The sequence below is a fragment of the Cebus imitator genome, unplaced genomic scaffold (genome assembly GCF_001604975.1).
Source record: "Cebus imitator isolate Cc_AM_T3 unplaced genomic scaffold, Cebus_imitator-1.0 Scaffold619, whole genome shotgun sequence".
Classification (NCBI taxonomy): domain Eukaryota; kingdom Metazoa; phylum Chordata; class Mammalia; order Primates; family Cebidae; genus Cebus; species Cebus imitator.
Genome location: NW_016107934.1, coordinates 99886 through 112382, shown reverse-complemented (window position 1 = coordinate 112382; position 12497 = coordinate 99886). Strand labels below are relative to the sequence as shown.

The 12497-nt window shown below is 39.7% G+C and overlaps 1 long non-coding RNA gene across 1 annotated transcript; it reads left to right on the top strand.

Moving 5' to 3' along the window:
• The first annotated feature begins 1436 nt into the window (after positions 1–1436).
• Positions 1437–10186, top strand: LOC108295109. The gene is made up of 2 exons (XR_001821281.2): positions 1437–2268; positions 4916–10186. It is a non-coding gene; the product is annotated as an uncharacterized LOC108295109 (long non-coding RNA).
• The last annotated feature ends 2311 nt before the right edge of the window (positions 10187–12497 follow it).

Here is a 12497-nt window from a genome sequence, read left to right as displayed (position 1 = left end):
GGACTTCTGGCCTCCACAACTGCAAGACGACAAATTTCTCTCTTTTCAAACCAGAGAGAGGGAGACTCCTGCTCTGCTAACAGCTGAGTGCAGTAAAAAGGACTGGGTTATCACTACATTTAGGGAAGCTGAGACAGCACTATGGAAGGAAAGAACCAGGAAATCGCCAGGGACAGAGAGGGCGACTGTGTCACCCTCAGATGGCTTCCTTCCTTCAATTGAGGCTTGAAGGAAGTTTTAGAGTTTATCAAGCTGTCTTAGTTCATTTGTGTTGCTATAAAGGAATACCCAAGGATAGGTAATTATAAAGAAAGGAATTTTATTTGGTTCGTGGTTCTGCAGGCTGTCTAAGAAGCATGGTGCCAGCATCTGCTTCTGGTGAAGGCTTCAGGCCACTTCCACTCATGGCAGAAGGCAAAGGGGGGCTGGTGTGGGCGGAGATCACATGGCAAGAGGAAGGATGCAAGAGAGAGGGGAGGGAGATGCCAGGCTCTTTTTAACAACCAGCTCTCTCAGGAACTAATAGCAAGAGCTCACTCACCCCTCTTCTCCTAGGAAAGGCATTCATCTGTTCATGAGGAATGTGCCCCCTGTGACCCAAACACTTACCAGTAGGCCCCACCTCCAATACTGGGGATCAGATTTCAACATGAGGTTTAGAGGGTTGAATATCCAGACTATAGTACAGACAGATCAAGTAGGAAAGGCATTGGCCCCTCAAGAGTTTGGAAATTTTAGGGGTCATTACTGGTGGTCACTGATGGCAGGACAGCTCCAGCATTTGGTGGATGAAGGCCAGATATGTGAGATGTGCTGCTGTGCTATGATTTAATCTTATACAACAAAGAATCATCCTGCATCCAGCATGATGTTTGAATGTCCCACAGGGTACCCATGTAGGTGAAAATGTGGTTATAACTATCTGAACCTAAAACCTAATTCATGTCACATATACACACAAAGCCTACTCTACACAATTTTAATAAAAGCTGCATTTTTCAGAAATATGAATCCTTTATGAATCAAAGGAATATTCTGTTTTGCTATCTTCAGAACGTTGCTTAAAGCAGTTTACCGTCTTGGAAAATCACATTGTGACTATATCATTGCTGGTGGTATTTGTGTGCTCAATGTAATATACCTGAATCAGTCTTGTATCTGTCAATCCCCAGTGATTCTAATCAAACATCTCATTACTTTGTTATATCTTTAAGTATGGTTCTACCAACACATTTAAATAGAGAAATAGGGAGGGATAGCATTAGGACAAATACCTAATGTGTGTGAGCCTCAAAACCTAGATGATGGGTTGATGGGCACAGCAAACCACCATGGCACATGTATACCTATGTAAGAAACCTGCACATTCTGCACATGTATCCCAGAACTTATAGTTAAAAGTACAATAAAATATAAATATAGAGAAATAGATATTTTATTGCATATTACTTGTCTTTTTAAATATTGTAGTGAAAGTATTATACTGAATTATTTTTAATTATGAGTATAGATGGTATATGTTATGCACAACATTTATTTCAATTGTAAAGTGCAGGTTAATGTTATTTAATATATGCCAAGGGGAGCAGGGGTCTGTAAGGATGAGTGTCAGTGAGATAGGCAAAGTAGGGAGGAAGAACCTTTTAGGCAGCACTTCTAGAACTTTAATGTGTACATGAGTCACCAGGGGATCTTGTTCAAATGTGGCTACTGCTTCAGTGGTTCTGGGGTGAAGCCTGAGAGTCTGCATTTCCAACAAGCCCTCAGGTGATGCTGATGCTGCTGGTTCCTGGGTCACATTTTGAGTAGCAAAGTTCTAGACAGAGGGGATTACAGGTGCAAAGGCTTGAAGGTTTGGTAGAGTTTTTCTGGGAAACAACCAGTGACTTGGCATAATCAGAACATAAAATGCAAAGCGTTACATGAGGGTTGATGAGGCAGTCAAGGGAGGCAGGGTCAGAGCACTCAGGACCTGAATCCTGTGTTTGGGCTTCGTTTTGTAGACCATGGAGCACGCTACAATGATTCTAAGTGGAGTTCTATAATTTAGATCTCTCTGCCACCATGTGGGATGGCTTTGCTGGACACGGGGAGTCCATTGAAGAAGCTTTTCCAATTATGTTGCCAAGAAGTAAGAAGGACCTGAACTGAGGAAGCCACAGTAAGAAAGGAGGGAAGAAGATAAGCTTGTTTTTTTAGAGTTCAACTTCCTGAGTGTTGGAGATTGATTGAGTGAACTGTGAAGAGGAAGGAGGTCAAGGATGACTTGTAAGTTCCTGACTTCCTGACTTGTGCACTGGGTGTATGATGATGCCATTGCTCAGCACAGGGAGCACAGAAGGAGATGCAAGCTTGGGAGACAGTTTGGGGAGTCTGGCTTTCAGACACATGAATTTGAGATCCTGTCTTATCAAAAACCAGAAAGATATCTGTTTGGACTTTGATGTTAAGACTTTTATTAAAAGTGTATTGTGATCCATGATAACGAGCATCACTCATATAGATGTGTTCATTTGCCATGCTTCTGTGGATTTCTGAGAGAGTGGAGGGGAACATGTACAATCCCCATAAGCTCGATGGCTGACCAGCACAGGCATTAGGGTGAGAAGAAAAGGAGCAGTACTAACTTTCAAGTACATTAAGTGTTCTCTTTGGGAGGCCGAGGCGGGTGGATCACCTGGAAGTCAGAAATTCCAGACTATCCTGGCCAACATGGTGAGACCCTGTGTCTACTCACAATACAAAAATTAGCTGGGCGTGGTGGTGCATGCCTGTAATTCCATACTTGGGTGGCTGAGTCAGGAGAATTGCTAGAACCTGGGAGGCAGAGGCCGAGATTCGCCACTGCATTCCAACCTGGAAGGCAGAGTGAGGTTCTGTCTCAAAAAAAAAAAAGGGGGGGGGGAAAGTACGTTAAATGTATAATCGGCGAGGTGTCAGAAAGTAGGAGACACAGGTAGAATTAATTTCCTGCTTCCCAGGGTGGTCTGTCTTTCCGTCTCTCTTTGTCTGTCTCACTTACATAACACACACACCACCTACACTGCTGTCTTTGCTATGCCCCTGTTCACAGATGTTTGTAGGGTGGTGAGTTTGAGGTGGTCCTGTGAGACCACAGGTCCCAGGTCATGTATTTAACCATGTCACACTCCACCAACACCATGCTGCTAGTCTTCATTGAGTGCTAGGGGCCAGGTTTTTGTCCACAATCTTAAACAACACAGCTCTAGGAAGAAATTTTATAAATAAGGAAATGGAGGCTTCTAGAGACCAGATAATTTGCCTCAGGTCACGCAGAGAGAAGAAATGTTGAATCTAGCCTGATCCTATTTCTTTTCTCTCGGAGGCTACAATTCATTTCCTCTAACCTCTCCCAGTTCTACCGAAGTAAAGCTGTCTGTCAAATGCAGCATGCTGGTTCACACCTCTGCACCTCAGAGTACTTCTGCTAGGAATCCTCGTCTCTGATATTTAACTGCCAAAGTCCTACCCAGTAATCACCACATCTGTGAAGATGCCTCTAAGCCTCCTGACTTGATGCCCAGTATGTATTTCCCGTCTTGCACATACCACGCTGCACTGTCACCATGTGTTTCCAAGTCCCTTTCTCTCTCAAGGCTGTGGGCTCCTGAAGGGCAGGGCTCATGTCTTAGTCCTCTTGCATTGTTGAGCCTGGTCCAATAAAGACTTTTGAAGTGAACTGGTGTGCAGAGGCATTAGTGGGTTCTCTGTCAATTTCATGGATTGTAATAATGCCTGGAAAGTATAAGCCAGTTTCTAAAGAAAGTCAATGTTAGCAATGGACAAAAAAGTGGCTTGGAGAATCATAATCTTTTAACACATTATTTACATATACAACTTTTTATTTAAAAAATCAGGTTTCACAATGGACTCCCTTCCTCCTCCCTCCTGTCATCCCTCACCAGTAATATTAGGCTTAATTATTTAAATTAATTTAGTGGGAGTCAATATTTAATTTAAAGTATAATTTTTATTAGGATTTTAATAAATAACATTTAATAACTAACAATGACACTTCAGTATATAAGAACACTTAATTCTTAACATTATTAATTTTTAAATAGAACCTAATGGAAACAATTACGCCACACAGAAATCTACACCTTGAATTAGAATTCAAGTCTGAATTCTAATTCTTATCCTTGGTTCTCTTTGTATTGCTCATGTCTGCTGCTTTCTTTCTCTCTTTTCCTATTATTTCTTGAGTGGGTTTTGTGTGAAAGAAGATGGACTTCCTTCAGGCCTACAATAAAGTGAAGTGACATTGACTTAAGAAAAATAAAATATAATTTATTTTAATATACAAGAAGATGTAAAATGCCTACAAATGAGCAGATTTGGGTTTGAACATTCAACTTCATCATTCACATGCTACATTATGCTGTAGTGTGTGTTTATCATAAATTTTCAAGTATTTTAAAAACACGTAAAGTGCTGTTTTCTGACTTTTGTAATTCAGATAACATTCTGGAATAGGACACACACACACACACACACACACACACACACACACCCATATCTCCCTAAAGTGACTGCATTAATTAGGATCTTTAGGGAATAGTCACCCAGATAACCACAAGTAATATAAGTTTATTGTAAGATCATGTTTCTCAAACTGAGGTGGCCAGATCTCAAGGGATTACATGGCATTAGCCAAAAATTACGGGAACTAACTGAAACAAAAAACATGGCATGTGTCTCTAAATTATCCATTTTAAATGAATGAAACATTTTTAATAAAAAATAATACTGATCTCTTAAGGAGGAAAATGCACATGGAATTTTGAAGATGAAAACAACGTGAGACTGCAGAGAAATGTTGAGCTTGTGATAAGCCTCTTGGGCTATGTCCCAGACTGCTAGTAGTACTAAAACCTTCCTTTCTTTCATTTAGTAGAAAAGTCAGAAAAGTGTCGTGTAAGATTCACATAGAAATAAGGACAATCACAAGAGTTGCACAAGAGTTGATATTGGAGACTGGAATGCTACTCAAAGAACAGAATTCCCCCAAACATCCAAGATGGTCCTGAGCAACTGAATTATCTTAACATCAGCTTAGCAGTAGAGTGCCGTTAGGTAACTCTGGTAAGTGTATACGTGTAATCTGCTTCAATAGTCCTATTCCCACCAGCCAACTGCCCTTCCCACCTTTTATTAGCTTTTTGTTACAGCTGTCTCATAGCTTTTGCCCACTTCTAATTTCAGTATACGCAATGGCTTTTCACAACATCTACAGCTGACTTTCTCTCTGGGTATCTTCTGTTTCTGCTCCATCTTCCTAATGCTCAAACCAATTAATGTAATGGTTTACATTTAATGGTAATACATTAAATGTAAAAACAAACAAACAAACAAACAAAAAAACCACCCAAAGAGGGCATATCATTCCTTCAGTTTATTTTGACACAGATTTTGTGCCATGCTATTCATAAAGCACCAGCCAGAATACATGTTGTTTGCCTTTGAGCTCACTTCCCACTTTTGGCAAGGCTGGCTGTTGTTCTGTAGCAGGATAACATAGCTGAAGAATTGAGGTATGTCAGCTTAAGGATTCACCATGGTCGGGCTCCTCTGCAGAAGACCAAGGAAGTGTGTCATGGGCATTCTGACCCTTACCCTCTTCAGAATAGCCCCACTAACATGTCAGAAACTGATTCCTTTCGAAGGATAAACAAATGGTATAACCAGAAAAGGCTTTGAAGGCTTTGCAACGAACCCCAAATTATAAGTAGTTACATAGAAATTTAAAGAACGGAATCTCTGTTTGGATAGATGTCCTTTGTAATGCAGGTATCCTTTTTTATTTATTGTCCTTTCCTTTTTTTTTTTTTTAAGTTTTGTATTTCAGTCACAGTGGTTTCAGTTACACATACCTCTCAGTTCATATTCCACCATTGCTACTGGTACATACAAAGCCTCCTTAGTCCTTTAGTGCTACTGTAACAAAATAACAATGTCTAGGTAATTTATAAAGAACAGAATTTTATTTCTCTCAGTCCTGGAGGCTGGGAGTCCGGGATACAGAGTCCAGCAGGTTTGGTGTCTGGTAAGAACTTGGTCTCTGTTTCCAAGATGGTGCCTGTTGCTTTGTCCTCTGGAGGGGATAATGCTGTGTCCCCACATGGTGGAAGGGGTGGGAGAACAAAAGGGTGCTTCCTCCAACCTTGAGGTCTAAAGGGCCTAATGCTAATACCAGCTTTTAGGACGAAGCCCTCATGACTTAACTACCTCTTAAAGGCCATGCTTCTTAATACTGTTGCACGGGGGGGCATGAAAACATTTAAGCCCTAGCACCTCCCTTGATTGGTTGATTGATTGGAATCCTTTTCACAATCTCTGATAGGGTTTTAACCTACTGCCGGAACTTACTAGCTCATAATGGCAACAACTGATTTCATATATTGAACTTGCTACTTCTTAGGTCATTGTTTCATACGTTAAACCAAAAATAACTTTCCCCTAATGTCTGCAGTTCTTTCTTGCAGAATCATAGAGAAAATGTCTATTTCTTCCCTCAACACAATAGCCTTTCAACCCTATAAGGTTGGCTATTAATATACCTGAGCCTTCACTCTTCTATGTGAAACACATTTTGTTATTTCATCAATTCTTCATATGATGTGAATTTAAGGCACTTTACTACCTAGTCACTTTCCCTCAGACACACTCTAGTTTGATAATTTCTTTTTAAAAATATACATATCAAATATTTTAAATATGCTCTGCCAATGCAGAACATGATGGGTGCAACCTTGCCCCTCCCTTCCCTAGTTTTGGTTTTTATAAATGTATCCTAAAATTTGTGTCAGTCTTTTTGGAAATAATATCGCATTTTTGACTCTCATTGAACTTCAAATTTTTTTCAAGTGAACTCCTGTCAATTCAGAGCTTTCCTACCTTATATTTAAGTAGTTGATTCTTTGAACTTAGATGCAGAACTTAACATTTAACACTATTAAATTGTATATAGTTAATTTCATTCCATCCTTCTCCTTTTCCAAGGTCTTTTCAAATTCGATTCTTTAATATTGTTTATCAGCTTTACCGCCAACTTTTAGTCATGTAAAACTTGATAGGCAAAGTTTTTATTGGAATTCACCCAATTCACTTATTAAGATGTTTACGATTTTAGACTAGAAGACAAAGAATCACTTTTAGTAGTGGCTCTCAATTTTTGTGTACAAAATAATTAACTAGGACATTTGCTAAATTTGCAGGCCCCTAAGTCCCATTTCTAGAAATTTTGATTTAATAAGTCTGGGATGTGATTCCGGGAATGTGCATTTTTAACTAGCACCACATTTGATCCTGATGCTTTTTGTCCTTGGCCACGCCTTTAGAAATATCTTCAAAATTTTCCTTTTGGTCTAAATTGACATTAACATGTTCATTAATTGTAATAGAGTGCTGTGTCTTCTTAGCACAGTGCTGGACACATGATTAATACTGAAGGAATGACTGAACCAAAGAAAGAATGAAGGGTGGAAGCAGTGTTCAGCTAATAATTCAGCTGTATGTATTCATTTTTGTCACAAAGCCAATATGATCAGCTTTTTAGTGCTTTGTTGTAATTGAATTATATTATGTCTTTGATGTTCCGCACTGGGGGAAAAAAAGAGACGTATTTTGTGTGACCTTTTCTTAATGAACATATGTTGTCTCTTAGTGATCATTGCTTTCCTTTCTAAGTGCTCACAAATCATGTGTTTAATTCTGCTGTCTAGAATTTCATTGAGAATTAAAAGGTGTATCATATTTAAACCTGGAAATCTCCCTTTATGAGCTCTTGCTTTACTTTAAGAAATTAGGGCACAGGCATAGTGTTTTACTTATTTACTATGCTTTAGGCTATGTTAGTTCTTTCATGTCTTAATATGTTTGCAGATAAATAAGAACCCAAGTACTGGACACTTTGACAAAAAAAAAAAATTCTTACTTTTTCCTAGAATTTATACTTATAAAAACTTTCAAAATCTACAGAAAGACTCAAAGAATATTACAATGTTCTTAATCTAGGGCAACAATTGTTAGCATTTTGCTGTATTTTTTTTTTATATCTAGCAAGATATATAGCTAGCTAGATTTTCCCTTCCCCTGTCTCCTGAACCAGTCATTTAGTCTCCTTTAGTCCAGAACAATTTCTCTGCACTGCTTTCTGCTTTTCAGGATGGATGCCTGAATTCTCTGATTATACTTCTTGGTTTTGTCTGTCTGTTTAGTTTAGTTTTGGCTTTTGAACCATGTGACATTTTACATGTTCAAAAAATAAAATTAAAGAGGATTAAAAATAGTAAATTTTAAAATTTGCTCCTAAAGGAGAACTGGGCTGGTATATCACAGTGTTCATCACCAATTTTAGGGAAACCAGAGAAGGCTGATCCAAAGTACAGAGGAGAAGGAAGGAAGGCTGGGTGGAAGAATACTAGACCACTCTGAAGGTTCAGGAAAACTCAGCAAGGTCATCAGGGACTTCTCCAGATAAAAAGCAGCTATCAGATCAGTCCCCTGCTCCCAGCAAGAGGCCTGCCCCAGTAATCCCGCTGGCTCTGTTACCAGCTGAGAGCAGCCAGGGCAAGGCGCCGCCCACGCGGTGCAATGCAGCCATGGATTTCAGATCTCAGCCGGGGGTCTGTGGGAGGTGACTCTCAGGGCTGTCAAGTCAGGGTCCAGCCCCTTTCAGAGGGTGGCCGTCTTTTGATTGATTGCAGGGGACCCATCTGTAGCCCCAACTCAGGAAAGTTGTGGTGGGTCCCCACTGAGGCTCTGTCAAGACTTCATCACAGCTCGACCTCTTGCTCTGCTCTGCTCAGTCCTGCTTCCTTCCCTTCGCTGGACCCATCTGTAGCCCCAACTCAGGAAAGTTGTGGTGGGTCCCCACTGAGGCTCTGTCAAGACTTCATCACAGCTCGACCTCTTGCTCTGCTCTGCTCAGTCCTGCTTCCTTCCCTTCGCTGCCCCTGTGGCTGATTTTAAGTGCACCCTCTAATAAGCCGCCTGCGTGCCCACCTGCCAGCACTGCTCCAAGCTCTTATTACCCTGTTAACACCTATGCAATCCTCACAACGCTGAGGTGGGTGCTGTTAGCATCTTCATTTTATGCATAAGGAAGCTAAGGAACAGAAACTGGCTAAGTGGCTGCCCGAAGGTATTCATGCCCCTGGGAGGTAGCAAAGGCTTGCCTCAAACATAGGCATGCTGACTCCCTGCCGCCCCCTTACCTGCCACTCACTGCTCTTCTCCGTGACACAGAGATTGCTGTTAGCATACCCAGTATCGCAGTCCTATTATATTTTCCAGATGCTTTCCTAAGCAAATACCAGAAAAACTTCCCGGAGATTCAGCGTAGGAGGAGATCTGCCCTGATTGTGTGAAGGCAGTTCCAACCTGAATCTATTTATCCGCAGGGCCTTAGCTCCAGCCCGGAGAACTGGCTTCACCCTCTAAGCTGCATTCCCCAGCACTCAGTTTTTCTCTGGCAACGTGATACACCTGCCACTACCATTCTGCAAAAGGAAGGAATATGTACAGCACAAATAACAAAGTGAGAAATAAATACTCTCCTCTTCCCTAAGACAAGAGCTAGTTCTTGCTTCCTGACCTATTTGAGTGCGTATTCAGAGCTTGCATGACGCAGCTAAACTAGCCTATTTAGCATTTATGCATCTGCTCGGTGCTCCGCAAGCTCTTTAAGATGTGGCATTTAAAAATCTTCATAACGCAAGGTCACAATAGCCATTTCTATAGGGAGACTGAGGAATTATCAAGACTACAGTTGGAATTTAGGGTGGGGAAGTCCTTCCACTCCGATGAGCTTCTCAGGCGTTGGAAGGATAGCCAATTGTCCTAGTTTTCCTTGGGGCTAAGTTTCCCAGGATGTGGGACTTTCTTCCCTGAAACTGGGAGAGTCACAGGTAAAGGGCAACAATTGGTCACCCTACAATGGGCTTTATGGCCCACATTGCTATGTTACAGAAATGCCTGCCGCTCTACTGTAACTACTTTGTATTATTATTTTTTAAATGCTTTTTTTTTAATTAATCTAGGAAATTCCTTATAGAAACTATGGAGATAAACAAAGGAAAAACTAAAAACCACTCAGTAGCTCATTATGCAGAGGTCACTCTTTAAACCTTTCAACATCTTCTGTGGTTTTTTTTTTTTTTTTTTTGCATTTGTATATGTGTACACATATATTTTATACATCTAAAAATGTGCAGTAAGAACCATTCTGTATGCTGATTTTCACTTAGTGTAAGCATTTTCCCGTATCAGTAAGTATTTTTGAAAACGCCATTGAGATTGATTGAGTAATTGCCATTGAGGATGTCCTATATTTAACCATTTTCTTATTGTTCAGCATTTAAACTAAGTTTTGCTGTTAAAGATAATTTTGCTGTGAACATCTTTGGGTTTCTAATGGTTTCTTTTGGAGTGGTTTCTAGGACCTTCCTGGATGAAAAGTTATGGGCTTAGTTAAAGCTACTGAATCCTATTTCTAAAATGCTTCTGGAAAAGGCTGTAAGTCAGCAGTGTTTAATGCTCACTCCACTGAACTCCTGCCAGCACTGAGAATTTTTTCAATCTTCACTAATATTATGAGTTTTTAAAACATGTTATCCTAGACAAGCTTCACTTCTTTGTTTACGAAGGAAGTCCGAACCTCTTTCATATCTTTCTCATTTGAATTTTCCTGAAATTATTTGTGCATATATTTTTCCAGATTATTTATTGAGTTTTAATGTCTTGCTTCTCAACTTATATGACCTCTTTACACACGACAATAAATCTTTTTAGGTAATAATTGTTTCAAATACTTTTTTTGACTCACTGTTTGACAGATATCTTAAAAATACTGACCCTCAAAATGTTTAGATGTTTATAATCTTTAAGCAATATTTTAAGACCTGCCGTCATATACACACACATTTGGTGGAGGTTTATGCTTTCTTTAAAAGCCTCTTATTTTTTTTCACTTTTAGCCCCTCTGTGCTGACTTAAAATTATTTGGTAATATTTGAAAAGAATATGTGTAACATATACGTAATCATAAAGAGAAAAGGTAAAACAAAAGTACATGAATACATTAATCCACCATCCAACTTAAGGACTAGAACATACCTAGTTCACATACTGGAACATACACTCCATGTTCCTCCCCAATCTCAGAGCCCTAACTTTCCCAACATGGAATTATCATCCTGCCTTTGCCTTTGTTATTTGATTGCCTTTTAAAAACTAGTTTTATTATATATATGTTTGTGCCTGTAAGCATATGTTTAGTTTTAATATTTTTGAGCTTTACAAAAATAGATTCTTCTTTTATCTCTTCATCTCAGTCTTGCTTTTTTTCAGTAAGTACTATGTAGTTTTATCCATCTTTTATGGGAAGATGTAGTTCATTCATTTTCAGTACTGGATAATATTTTAGTTCATTTCTCAGGTATGTATGTATTCATGGTGCATATGTACAAGAATTTCTTCTAGAGAAATAGCATATTACATTATATTCTTATTACATATATTATGTGGGAGTGGACTTGCTGGGTTGAAGTGGATGTGCATGTTCAATTTTACAAGCCATTGCTAAATTGTTTTCCCGAATGGCTGTACTAATTACATTCCCAACTGTAGAATCTAAGATTCCTGTTGCTTGACTTTCTTGCCAATACTTTGATATTTTCAAGTATGGAAATCTGGTAGCCATTTTTCACCCAGTAGATTTACACTGATTTTTAAGGCTTATTGGTCCAAGTTCTTAAAGTCTGAAAAGTAGTTATCAAAAACAAATCAAACATCTTTTTATTTGGGCTTCTCATTTCTCCTAGGGTCGGACACTTAACAAGCTGTTCATAGTATGTCATGCTGGGCCTAATGTTCATCCCTTAGAAGAAAAGGCTGTATCAGCTGGGACAAGTGAACAGCAGACAGAGTTAGGAATTAGGAAGCTTGGGCTCTAACCTGCTTCTGTCACCGAAGCTTTGCAGGGCCCGCGTGTGAGTCATGTCCCCGCTTCGCATCCTGTCTGCTCACTAGGCATAACAGAGCTGACCTTCTTCCCAGCCCCGCCGTGAGGATGAAATCCTGTTGTGGAGCACTTTGAAATCTTTGGATGAAAAGCACGAAAGAAGTGCCAAGTATGATTGTTACCCGTGCCAGCCACACTAGAAGACAGCATAAAAATAGGAAGCAAAGAAAATTCCATTTTACAAAAGCTTCAGTGAGAAAATTGGCTGGTCAGAATGTCATTCCCTGGTTTTGGTTCACATACACGTTGGCTTTTATAAAATTAAAAGAAAAAAATAATTGTACACATTTTTGTCTTTGCCGGGAAGAAGCCTTTTGATCACCATCCCTGTGCTGCCAGGTGCGTCACTGATGCAGAAGGAAGATCGATACATGAGGAGACCCTGTGGAATCAGTTCTTTGTAGTTGCTCCCCAATTTCTGTTTTTCATTGCAAGAAATTGAAGCCATAAA